The sequence below is a fragment of the Stegodyphus dumicola genome, chromosome 3, assembly GCF_044657685.1.
Source record: "Stegodyphus dumicola isolate Sdum_Otavi_A_Nest chromosome 3, ASM4465768v1".
Classification (NCBI taxonomy): Eukaryota; Metazoa; Arthropoda; class Arachnida; order Araneae; family Eresidae; genus Stegodyphus; species Stegodyphus dumicola.
Genome location: NC_140770.1, coordinates 172,129,356 through 172,142,504, shown reverse-complemented (window position 1 = coordinate 172,142,504; position 13,149 = coordinate 172,129,356). Strand labels below are relative to the sequence as shown.

General features: G+C 37.0%; 1 protein-coding gene and 1 non-coding gene across 2 annotated transcripts in view; both read left to right on the top strand.

Moving 5' to 3' along the window:
* LOC118186930 (otoferlin-like) overlaps nt 1–13,149 on the top strand; it is a 963,443-nt gene that overhangs the window by 355,988 nt on the left and 594,306 nt on the right. The window lies entirely within an intron of this gene.
* On the top strand, nt 6,982–7,281 carry LOC146998203 (signal recognition particle RNA). The gene has a single exon (XR_015040474.1).

Below are 13,149 nucleotides of genomic sequence, written 5' to 3'. Positions count from 1 at the left end.
AAGAAACAAATGCTGTTTTTATGTTACCTATTGCCTATTAGTATTACTTGCCATAACCTTGCCATATTTCCACGCAAACTTACTAGGACCTAGATGGCAAGGCTGTGCTTAGCATCATACTGTTCGGATTATTGTCGCATTCGTTATGGTGGACACAATGCTCACAATGGATGCTGACTGCGAGCAAAGAGAGAACATTAAGTTCTGCGTTAAGCTCGATTAAACCCCTAGTGAAACGTGGAACATGATAAGGCAGAATATGCAGGCGAAGCACTTTCAAGCAGTCGTGTTTTCGAGTAGCAAAGGTTTCATGAAGGTAAAGAGATTCAGCGCAAGACGATCCCAGAGCTAGTCGCTCGTCTATAGCACATACCGATGCAAACGTGGAGCGTGTTAGGCAGTTGCCGTCGTGAAGACCATCGTGTAACTGTGCATATAATATCAGAAGAACTGCGACTGAATCGCGATGTGTGTCATAATATTTTACGCGAAGATTTGGGAAAACGGAAACTTTGTAGGGTTTCATTTATTTTGTATAACACATTTATTTTAAGTTTTCCTGTTCTAAACTTCTCAACTTCCCCTCATATTCTCTCGCCAGGAAGTAAATTTAAAGTTAAGTGCTGTTTAAACGTGTGATTATTCCAGTTTATTCAGAGCGTGTTTCACTAGCCAACGTGCACGTTTCGCTGATATTTCGCGGTTATGCTAGTAAGCCTCTTGGCCTTATCAGATTAATATCACGCCGGTTAGATTTCTGTCAGTAAATTGCGTAAATTGAAGTGCGTTCTTGCACTCTTTATTTTTCAGATTTCTACGTTTAGTGACAGGTGAATGTTGTTTTTGTAACTTACGAAGTCCGTGCCTTTCCGTTAAATTAGTTTGATTTAATAAAGGGTTATTTTGCATCCTTCTTCTGTGCTGGTATTTAATTAACGCCTGTGCGAGAATTCGGCAGGTTCATTGTACGATCTAATTTAGTTTATGTAGAAGAATAGATATAGGTCTTACAACGTAATGCAATAATTGTCCTTCACTCGCTAACTAATGAACAGAAAGAGGAAAACTAAAGAATATCTGCTGAACTATTAGATAGAGCCAGACGTGATATCACATTTCTATCAAAGATTATTGCGATTTTTTTATTTCCATGAGTGAAATGGTGTCCGAAAGGAAAGCTTCATCAAGATTATTGCAGACCTCCAACGGGCTGTGAGAAATGAGCTTGCAAGCATCGCAGCTGAAGATTTCCCTGCTTGCTTCCAAGACCTCCAGAAACGTTGGTAGTTGTGTATCGATAGCCAAGGGGACTACTTTGATAGCAGCTAGGCTCATTATTTGGTAAATGCAATTTTCTATTTTTTACGACGTTTGTCCTGGAACGTTTCTGTAATAGAATGTAATTAGATAGCTTTTAGTAGTCATAAATAAGGACATAGTCATAAATAAGTCATAAAATAAGGACATATGAGAAACATTCAATAATAAGTTACAGCTAAAAAACCCTGTTTTGAATTGCGAAAAAAAGCCGTCGTAACAAGTTTCAAGAAAACGGACTTTTTGGAAGAAAATGACCAAAATTAAGTTTAAGTTTTGATTCTATTAAACTAATCAACAGAGAAAGAAACAGAGAAACTTAACAAAACAAAATAATGCGCTAAATAAAACGATGATCTTTCTCACCAAAAATCATTATTAAAATGCATTTCTCGTTTTTACACGGAATTGTTTTCTTATTTCAATTGCAGTCATTCTTCCGCAATAATTCATACAGAAATTAATAATGAAATAATTTCATACAGAAGTATGAAACTACAAACTTTAGGCCTTGTTCAATATAATCTGACAGAAAAGAATCCTTCTTTTATTTGTGTATTGTGCTTTTCATTGATTAGTATAAGACAGTGTTCGCAGTTATAGCGACAGTAACATTTCCCAGCGCGCATCATGTTGGTTTACTTGTCCTCGGAGAATTCTCCAGGGAATTTGAGACAAGATTTTTTTTTTTTTTTTTTTTTTTTTTTTTTTCTGTCTGGTAATCAAAAATGAACGAGTTTTCTCTGACAGAAAACCTAGTCACGCAAACTACCGATACACCCCAAATCGAATATTTCCACCCATCGCAGACTCCGAAAACATAATTTCCGCCGCCACCGAATTTTCTACAAAATGCCTTCCCCAGCAACAGCTAGATTCTCGTGAGTAATTTTCCCAATCGTTCGTTAAATATGCCATTATTGTCGGTTTTCGGTCTTGTATAGCGTGAAATTCGAACCGTAATTATAATGTTCTCTGGCAGGTCTTTTATTTTGATGGATCGTGTTTTCGTGATATCGAAGGTTGAAATGCATTTCCATTGGTAAAGAGTTTTACTGAATACTTCTTAGTAGTGGACATGTGCTGAAAATTATCGAGAAATCATGGGATATCTCAGGCTATTTTTCTCATTATTTCAATGGCATTAATGGTATAATTTCTTATTAAAGCAGTCACTTTATACGACTTTTATACGCCATTTGAAATTTGAACTTTATAGATCGGGGAATTAAATTTGCCAGTTCCGGCAACTAAGCGCGTTGGCTTCTTTAACAATGAAATAATGTTTTTATTCATAACGGAATTAATAGGCATAATTTGTGTAAGATAGAATGCATTTCTTTACGATATGTTTCACGTGTATTTTAATCCTGTCATAATATCTTTATCGAAAGAATAACTTTGTTAGTAAAGTTTCAGAGTCTCGCTCTTTTTGGTAACATGCACTAAAAGACTGTTAGAAATAAGAGAATTATTGCTATGCTTTGATAATCAAATAGAAATGTGAGAAGGGTGTAAAAGACCTTTTTATTAAGAATTCTAATAGTTGAACAAGAGACACTCCTGGTGCTTACAAAATCAGCCAGCATTTATGGCGTAAAATCAAAAGTAAGGATTATAATTTTAAACTAAGTCTTAAATTAGCTAAAGGGTAGGGAGAAATAATTAACGAGAAAGTTGGCTCAAACCGAAACCGGCGTGATAGCACTATTGGCAAGATTAAACAATGCCGCAGATGAAATGCTATAGTAGAATTCCAACTAGTAACCAGGATTTCAGTAGCCGGTACACGCTCTGACTCAACTATCTAAAACCTCCCTATAAATACGATCTCATTTAAATAAACGCGAGCGAAAATTTGCATTTTGGCAGGAACACCAAAAGGGAGAAGTAAAAGTAGAGATAATGAAAATAAAATAACTGATTAAGATATAATGCCGTATAAGTATTAATTTAGAAGACAAAAAAAAAAAAAAAAAAAAAAAAAAAAACGCCGATTTACAGGATTCCTTGCCAGTGAGATTTAATTTACATTGGTCAAACTAAAAGAGCCTTAAAATTCCGTGTTAAGGAACATGAGGCATGTTAGAAAAAAGGAAACACATAAATCCTATTTTGCCCAGCATTGTTGGTCCGAAAATCACACTTTCAATTTTTCTGCAGAGGCATTTCATATTTAAAAAAATCTTTCTGTTCTAGTTAACGACCCTAATTCCAATCCATCTTTGCATTCAGCCTTTAAGGAAATTATGTTTCAGTTCTCGTTTCATCAGCATATGGCGCCAGTAGCTTAACTCCTGTCCAGTGTTTCTTATCTTATCTAATCACTATATCTTATCTCGTTCATTTGCGCTTTTGCAGCTGAAGATGATAGTTCGGTAAAACCATCGAAATTAGTCCTGTGAAAATTTGAAAATATAACGCTGATTTCTTATTTGAGTTCTAAATTAATAAAATAACTGGTTAATTTAAATAAATACCTTACGAAGTTTTTAGTGTTTTCTTGTTAAAGAGCTTAATCGCTCAAATTGTCAGAATCTTTTAATGTATTACGAACAAACTGCAAATATTTTGCATTTACTTATACGGTGGCTACTTAAACGAAGAAATTAGACGAGGAAATACTAGTTTTCTTCGTCTCAACTTAGCTTGTATCTAGTGATAACTTGAGATAAATTGGATTACGTTAGGTTTCTAAAGTATGTCAGATCTTGGGAGGGCTATCTGCCTAAGGAAAGGGATGTCTACATGGAGGACTTTCTAAGGAAAACTGACTCATATTCTAATTACACGTAAGAGAAACTAGAAAATCAATCATACAGCCAGCCACTTGGCTAGGTTCGAACCCGAGTACAACTACTACTATTCAGCAATCAATTACTCAGATACTGGTTGGACGGATAACTTCAGGTATGTAAACAAATATATATATAACAGGTAATACTAATGATGTAATTCAGGAAGAGTACGGTTCAAACTTAACAAAATCAGAACTATTAAATTCATTATGAAGTGAATGTTTCTAAATTAATTTGAAGTGTCTTACACTAAGCTAGATTTACTTGGTACTCAAAATCTAAAGCTACTGAATGCACAAAATGAACATATTCTTTAAAAATTTGAGCATATTTTCTAATTGGAGTTACTCATACATAAATTTCTGCAATTAATTTAAATGCCCTAACGCAATCAAAACTCTATATACGGTTTTGTGTAAAATATAGCTTTTACACATATTTCAGATTTCTTGCATTATTTGTATGGTGGCTTATTCCACAAAATTCAAAGAGTAACTTTTTATGAAGACTGCAAAGGATTCAAAGAAAAGTAGGGCAGCAAAAAATTGCTTTTTAATAAAGTAAATAAAAATGTCTTGCTAAGACTTCTTTACATAAGAAAATTTCGAAATGATGTTCTTGGGAAACATAACTAATATTCTGTCTGGGAATTACCAGATTAGGTATACTAAAACAGTTGAATTCAATATTCAGGCTGATACATTTTTTGTGCTATGAAAAGGTTCCATGTAAGAAAGGTAATGTAATTTCAGGGTAGAAAAAAAGGGCATGGTCGCGAAAGAAAACTAGTTCTTATAGTATGGCATAGGCTGTATTTTAAAATGCGCTTCATTCACCGTAAAACATTCATACAGCAATAAAAATCAAAGCATAAAATTTTATTTTATGTGTAAGGTTAGAAAATATTTTAATAGCACAAAATGTCAACTTGGAATATTAAAAAATGATCATTAAAAAATTGTAAATACACTGGTGTGCAAAAATTAAGGACGAAGTCGAAAAATTAGCATATCAGCTGAACGAAGTGGCAGAGCGGACAGAAAGACGAATCAGGAGATTAAGTAAGGTGATGTACGGTAGCACATGCGCAGATATGCAGGTAGACCTAATGGGGGAGTGTCTGAGTAGTATAAAGCATGTTGTCGGTGTAAGATCAGTATTTCTGGCAAAGAGATTGCACGCCGTATAGCAGTTAAAATCACACCGAGTTGCTGCCTCAGCGAGAAATGGCGAATAATCAATCTGTTAGACGACATCTGGATGCTTTTACCCGAGGTCGAATCATTGGGAAGTTGGAGGAAGGCCGCAGTGTGACAAGTGTGGCTGCAGAGTTCGGAATTGCTCACAACATCGTTTCACGACTTCACGGAGACAATTTCAAACTACAGGAACAGCTATCCGGGGGTTTAGTAGTGGTCGTCCACGAGGAACCACACCCGCAGATGACCGGTATATTGCCTTACAGGCCAGAAGAAACAGGCGGCAGACAGCGGGAGAAATCGCTAGACACACGACACAGGCGACTGGATGACCGATATCGCGTTTTACCGTGGCGAGAAGACTGCACGGTGGTGGTTTGTTTGCACGACTCCCTGTACGGTGTGTACCTCTAACGTCTGCCCATCGGAGAAGGCGTTCTCTGTGGTGCCGGGAACACCGGAATTGGAGAGACAATGAATGGGGACGAGTACTCTTTACAGATGAGAGCAGATTCAGTTTGAATAGCGATTCTCATTGCTTACTCATCTGGAGAGAGCGGGGAAGCCGCAATCATCCCTCGAACATCATTGAAAGGGACAGGTATGGAGGTGGCGGTGTTCTCGTTTGGGGAGGTATCATGCTTGGTAGTCGTACAGACCTTCACATCTTCGACGCAGGTTCAGTCAACGGACCCGTTATTGTAACGAGATTCTTCTTCCATATGTGCGTCTTTTTAAAGGCGCTATGGGTCCGCAGTTCCTTTTCATGGACGACAATGCACCATGTCATCGCACAGTAGTTGCCGAACAGCTCTTAGAGAGTGAGGATATTGAACGTATGGATTGGCCGGCACGATCTCTAGATCTCAATCCCTTCGAGCATGTATGGGATTTTCTAGGCAGACGCTTGGCAGCTCGTACCTTACCACCAGTAACGATTCCGGAGCTTCGATTGGCGCTGCAAGACGAATGGGCAGCAATGCCTCAACAACTCATTGACACCCTCATTCTCAGCATGGGCAGACGCTGTGAAACTTGCTTAGCAGTCAGGGGAGATCATATTCCCTATTAAAGCCCGGATGTTTCTTGCTGGACACCCATCGCAGGGATGTTTCGGCCTTCAGTCGCATTGCGCTCCATGCTATTTTTTCAATAAAGCTTCTTTTTATCCCTCTGATTTCTCTTTTAGTAAGTGTTGCTTACATTACTCATGTCCTTACGTATTGGGGATCTTACGGTATTAAATGTGTTGATTTGGAAAGCTTTTGTACAAAGTTATATTGAAAAAACCGTCTCGTCCTTAATTTTTGCACACCAGCGTAGTTCCCTAATATCTCAGTCTCACATATATAATGCATCTGATATAATTGCCTTCCTGAAAAAATACTTTGCTTAAATTTTTTCAATTTAGTATTGCGACTCAAAATTGCAGTTCAAAGATTTGGAGTCATTTTACATTGCATACAAGCCTGCTCGGGATTGTAGAGTGCTTATTGCCTGCCCGATATTGTAAAGTATAATGAATGCTAACTTAAAACCAGCAACGTGAGTTCTACTCCCACGAAGGCTCACTGTAGTGTAACGCTAACAATTCTAGCCAAAAGATGGCAGCACCACAGTTTTGTCCGTCTGTAAAGCTTATGTAGCAGGTAAAAGTAAGCTAAGGGACCGGCACCGGTGGCGTGGTGTTGTAATCCAGCTACTTCGGAGGTCGGGGCTGATGGACGGCGTTGAGGTTGGGAGTTCTGTCTTCTGTTTCTCTATGTCGATCAGGCGTCCGCACTAAGCAGGTTTTCGATATGGTTGAACTGGGGGAGCACGGATCCGCCAGGTCGACTAAGGAGGAGCGAACCGGCCCAGGGCGGAAACGCAGCAGGCAAAAGCTCCCGCACGGTGCAGTAGTGGGATAACGCTTGTGAATAGGCGGCAGTGAGCGTAACATCCAAAATAGTCGGACGCAGTTCCTTTTGAATGAAATTAACCCACATTTTTTTTTCAAAGTAAACAAATTATGATCAAAACTCTACTAATAGCATTTAAAAGTTAATCATTCAGAAAGAAAACCAAACCTAAATAAATGAACTATTAAAGTAGAAATAATATTCCGACTTCCAACAAAGGCTTAAAGCAACCCAATATTTAGTCATTTAAAAAGATAAGAATAAAAACAAAGAACTGAATGACAGACATACATTTGAAATAAATTTCCATCTCACCTTTCTTTCTGTTGCTTCTAGTACAAAAAAATGTAATATGTAAAATATATTTTCCTGGGGAAATAAAAACTTAGATTTTGCTTCTAATTTAACTTTTTGTGCAAGATTTCGACACATGATTTCTGCTATATTCACTCCGCAAAAACTTTGACTATGGGTTAAGAGATGATAGTACTGATCTAAAATTTGTCAAATGAGATGCGGTTTTGGTTCTAATGAACATGAAAATATACAATGTGTCTGAAAACTATAGCTACAGACTTTTAGGAGATGTAGGGCACATCATAAGGACTACGAATTGCATAGCAACTCATAATCGGAAACGTCATTATACGCCGCTATGTGTTGGTGCTCTTCACGAGAACGCTAGAGGAGAAAGTCAGGATCCCCTTATTCGAGCGGTAGCCAGCGTACAAAGAACATGCAACGATAGAGCTTGCAGGCATGAATGTGTGTGAAACATCTGAGGGCAATGTACGAGCATTTGAACGAATTTATCGAGAACACTTCCCAGGCAGACATTAATCAGACCACAGTATGTTTACACGTGTGCATCGAAATTTGTACCAGTACGGGTCATTAAGAAGTAGCAGGAACAGCGTACGATCCACGCGTTCGGTTAGTTTTTTGAAGAAAGTTTGTTGATGTCGCCGGATACTAATACCAGAACCTGCATGCGTGCCACTGCCTCTACCATAAGAGCGTCTTCTTGGAGTGTGTAGTGTGTTTTGAACGCTAAGAACTTACATGCCTTTCATCTCCAAAGGGTTCAGTAATTCCTTAAAATCATCATGCTGAAAGTTTGTAGTTTGCACAGTGGTTTTTGTCTACAAAACTTCCACGGTGTGCGCGACCACCTGGCACAATATCGCTTCGCAGTAATTGTGTCAGCCGGTTTGGTCGGCGACTGCTTAAGGTTCTTTCCGGCTTACACACTAAAAGGCACACTCTTGTTTTAGGAGATTATAAAAATTCTGTTGTCATTCCCTTCTTTCCATCAATTAGCTATAAAGTTGCACATATTTTGCAGAAATTTAACTTTCGGGTTGTTTATTCTCCCATCAATAAAATTCCGAGTTCCATACTCAAGGACACCACTCCGGATATGAATTCCTAGGGTATTTATAGGATTCCTTGCCATTGTTTAATTTACATTGGCCAAACTAAAAGAGCCTTAAAATTTCGCGTCAAGGAACATGAGGCATATGTTAGAGAAAGGAAACACAGAAGTCTTCTGTTGCTCAACATTGTTGGTCCGAAAACCACACTTTCAATTTTTCTGCTGCTAAAATTATTCAAAAAATATCTTCCATTGGAGAACTGGATTTTCTAGAGGAATTTCACATTCATAAAAATCTTTCTGTTCTAGTTAGCGATCCTAATTCCAATCCAAATTTGCCTTCGGCCTTTAAAGGAATTATATTTTAGTTTTGGTTTCACCAACAGATGGCGCCACTTGCTTATTCTTGTCCAGGCTTTCTTATCTTATCTAATCATTATTTCCTATCTTGTTCATTTGCGGTTTTGCAGCTGAGGATGGTGATTCGGAAAAACCATCGAAACTAGTCCTGTGAAAATTTTGTAAATATAACGCTGATTTTTGTTGTTTGACTTCTGAATTAGTATTTATTAGGCGTGTTATTGTGTCTTAATTATAGAAGCTCCAAACAGGCTTATTTTTTGCTTTCTTTTCTGCACGTTGTGTGGCCGCCATTTTGTGATTGCATGAGTTTCGGTAAGTACTTTTTTGCAATTTTCAAGTTATGTTTATCTTTTGTATATTTGGATATTGTGCTTTGCTTGTCTGATTTCATGCATTTTGCTTACAAACGTTTTGTTTTCTATTCATTTCAGTGAGGGATTTTTTCTGCTGTTTTGTGTGTGCTTTATTATTGTTTGGTTAATTTAGTTTGATTTTCTGCATTGTTTATCATGCCTTCATCCGTTAATCGTTTCACTAAATTACGCCTGAAACGGCAAAAATTCCTGAATCATCTTGACTTTTTACTTAAATGTAAATGTAAAAAATTGATCCCCAATTTTATTCGAATCAAATCTAATCAAAAACCTTCGAGTCGCGTTTCAAGAATTCTGTTAAATTGCAAGCTTGCCTTACTTCGGTCTGTCATAAGGGATACACGTCAACAGTTGTCCAAAATTGAACGTGAACTCTATAAGCTTCATCTGGAACTCGCTAAATCATATCCGAAATTCACTGCCTTTGAACAAAAGTCTTGGTTTAGAACGGAGAATGCAGTTAACCGTCATAAAAACACTCTTGCAGTTAAATTCGAAAAACTTCTTTTACAATCTTCCAGTTCAAGTAGTTCAAAAAATCTTCCCATTATGAACATCAAGCCAATAGTTAATATTTCTAATGTTAGTCTTTCAGAAGAACAAGAGAGAATTCTAAAGTATAATTTTAATTTCTCACAATCCTGTAAACCCTCGATTCCAAAGATTTTGGCTCCTATCGAAAAAGCTTTCAAGTTCAGTAAAGTTTCAGATTCACAGAAAGAAATGATTAGGCATCTTATCGCTCATAATGTGAAATTCAATAATAAACCTTTGAAACCAAATCTAACTGTGAGAGAAAGAGTTACAATGCGCGAAATTCATTCTAACCCGGATATTATCATTTCAAAGGCCGACAAAGGTGGCCAGATAGTCGTCATGGAAGAACAATTACATCGATGGTGTCACTAAACTCTTAAACGAAGGACCATATAATCCGATCCCTAAAGATCCTTCACCTTCGGACTTGTCAAAAATAAAAATTGCGATTAAATCTTCGCAAATCATTTCAGGCAACTTAAAACATTCACTTATCCCATCTGTTGCGAATTGTGCCAGATTATATGCGCTTCCCAAAATTCATAAAAGTGGTATTCCTTTCCGCCCTATTGTATCAAATTTAGGTACTGCATCGTTTCCATTAGCTGAATATTTAGTTTCTAGATTTTCAACTCTATTAGACAATAACATTTACACCATAAAAAATTCAATAGAGTTTGTAAAAATAGTTAAAAACATTTCTCCTCGTAATTTACTCATGGTTTCTTTTGATGTAAAATCATTATTCACCAATGTCCCAGTGGAGGGAGCATTAAGATGTCTAGAAACCAGACTTCGCGAATTTCATCTCTCTTGCATCGAAATTGATGAGCTAATTTCTCTCACTCAAATCTGTTTGAAACAAACACATTTTGTTTTCAAAAATAAATATTACAAGCAAACTGAGGGATTAGCCATGGGAAGCCCCCTCAGTCCCATCCTGGCTGATATCTATATGCATTATTATGAATCAAAATTGTTTGAAACTTTAAACTTCCCGGCATGGTTCCGCTACGTAGACGATACTTTTACTCTGTTTGAAGGTAATAAAGATGATTTAAATAAAGTTCTTTCATCAATGAATTCTATTGATCCTGCTATTCAGTTCACTTTTGAACTTGAGACTTGCAATTCTCTTCCGTTTCTCGACATTCTGGTCACACGTAACACATCCAACTTCAGTACTACGGTTTACCGTAAACCTTCATCGGTTTGCCTTCCACCACACTTTAAATCATGTCATCCGACTAAACAAAAGTTAGCTTCACTTTATTCCTATGTTTTCCGTGCGCTTCAAGTTTGCTCCTCCAAACTAGCCCTTGATGAAGAACTAAATTATTTAAAAGCAATAGCTATTGACAGGGGCTTTCCACCCAACATTATTAATCAAGCAGTTAAAAAATTCTCATCTCAACACACTAAAAGGCACACTCTTGTTTTAGGAGATTATAAAAATTCTGTTGTCATTCCCTTCTTTCCATCAATTAGCTATAAAGTTGCACATATTTTGCAGAAATTTAACTTTCGGGTTGTTTATTCTCCCATCAATCAAATTCCGAGTTCCATACTCAAGGACCCTATTCCGGATATGAATTCCTAGGGTATTTATAGGATAGCCAGTGTGGTTTAATTTACATTGGCCAAACTAAGAGAGCCTTAAAATTTCGCGTCAAGGAACATGAGAAAAGGAAACACAGAAGTCTTCTGTTGCTCAACATTGTTGGTCCGAAAACCACACTTTCAATTTTTCTGCTGCCAAAATTATTCAAAAACATCTTCCATTGGAGAACTGGATTTTCTAGAGGAATTTCACATTCATAAAAATCTTTCTGTTCTAGTTAACGATCCTAATTCCAATCCAAATTTGCCTTCGGCCTTTAAAGAAATTATGTTTTAGTTTTGGTTTCACCAACAGATGGCGCCACTTGCTTATTCTTGTCCAGGCTTTCTTATCTTATCTAATCATTATTTCCTATCCTGTTCATTTGCGGTTTTGCAGCTGAGGATGGTGGTTCGGTAAAACCATCAAAACTAGTCCTGTGAAAATTTTGTAAATATAACGCTGATTTTTGTTGTTTGACTTCTGAATTAGTATTTATTCGGCGTGTTATTGTGTCTTAATTACTTGATGTTGTTGGAGCAAATGTGAGGCGCGACGTATGATTCCAACATGATGGGACGTCTGTTCATTTTGGATTAGACGTTCATAGGCGTGTTAACATGTCATTCCCGCGTCGATGGATTGAAGGTGGTGGACCGCTTTTCTGGCCTACACGCTCACCTGATTTATTAAAACTTGATTTCTTTCCGTGGGAAGTCCTCAAAGCTATGGTTTATCATGATCCTGTGGAGTCTGAAATGGATCTCGTGGCAAGACAAGTCTACATTACTGCTACAATCAAAGAAACTCCTTTAGTGTGTTGCACCGTGTCTGGCAATGAGTGTTGCGTCGGAGTCAGATGTGCTTGACTTCTGATATCGCAGACTTCGAACATTTGTAGTAACATTAGAGCTGTATTTTTCTCGTACGCCATTTGTGCTCATGATATCCAATAAATGTTTCAACTTAATTACTTTCTTGAGTCCTTTCCGATTTTCTGCCCCTGCTACCATTTACTCCAGTCGTTTCCGGTCAGGGTTATTATATGATTCTCAATCCTTATGGTGTATCCACTTCCCCTAAACGTTTGTTGCAACATTTTTGAGATACCCTGTAAAAGTTCACGCCACGCTCTAAAGAAAATGTTTCCGGGTTAGTTCAGATGCGGACCATTATGTTGGCTGTTAAGACTTTCATAGAGACTCTTGTCAGTGTTATTTAGCATTTTATATTCATTTACGTTTTAAGATTTTACAAGATGTGACATAAAACGGCTAAAGGCAGCACTATATGCTGTAGTATAAGCTCATATAATTCTGCATTTTGTCTAAAAAGTATTGTTTATGTTTTAAAAATTTCTGTTTGATTTTAAAAATTTCCTAAATCTGTAATGATGACACAGCTATTTTAAGAATAATATCCACAAATTTTAATGCTGGTAGAAAATAATGGCAAGTTCTAAAACTTCAACTTACAGTTACTGGAAGTGTATAGGTTATTAAAATATAGAGTTTTATCTTAGATATAAGATTGACTGTTAAGTAACCATTGCTTTCGTTTCAAATGATGACAAAGAAAATATATAATTTCGCTAAATTCATGCCCATTTCATAAATGACCAAAATTATTCTTCATAGGGGAATTTTATAAAGGATTATTTAATTATATATTGACAGCATAAAGAA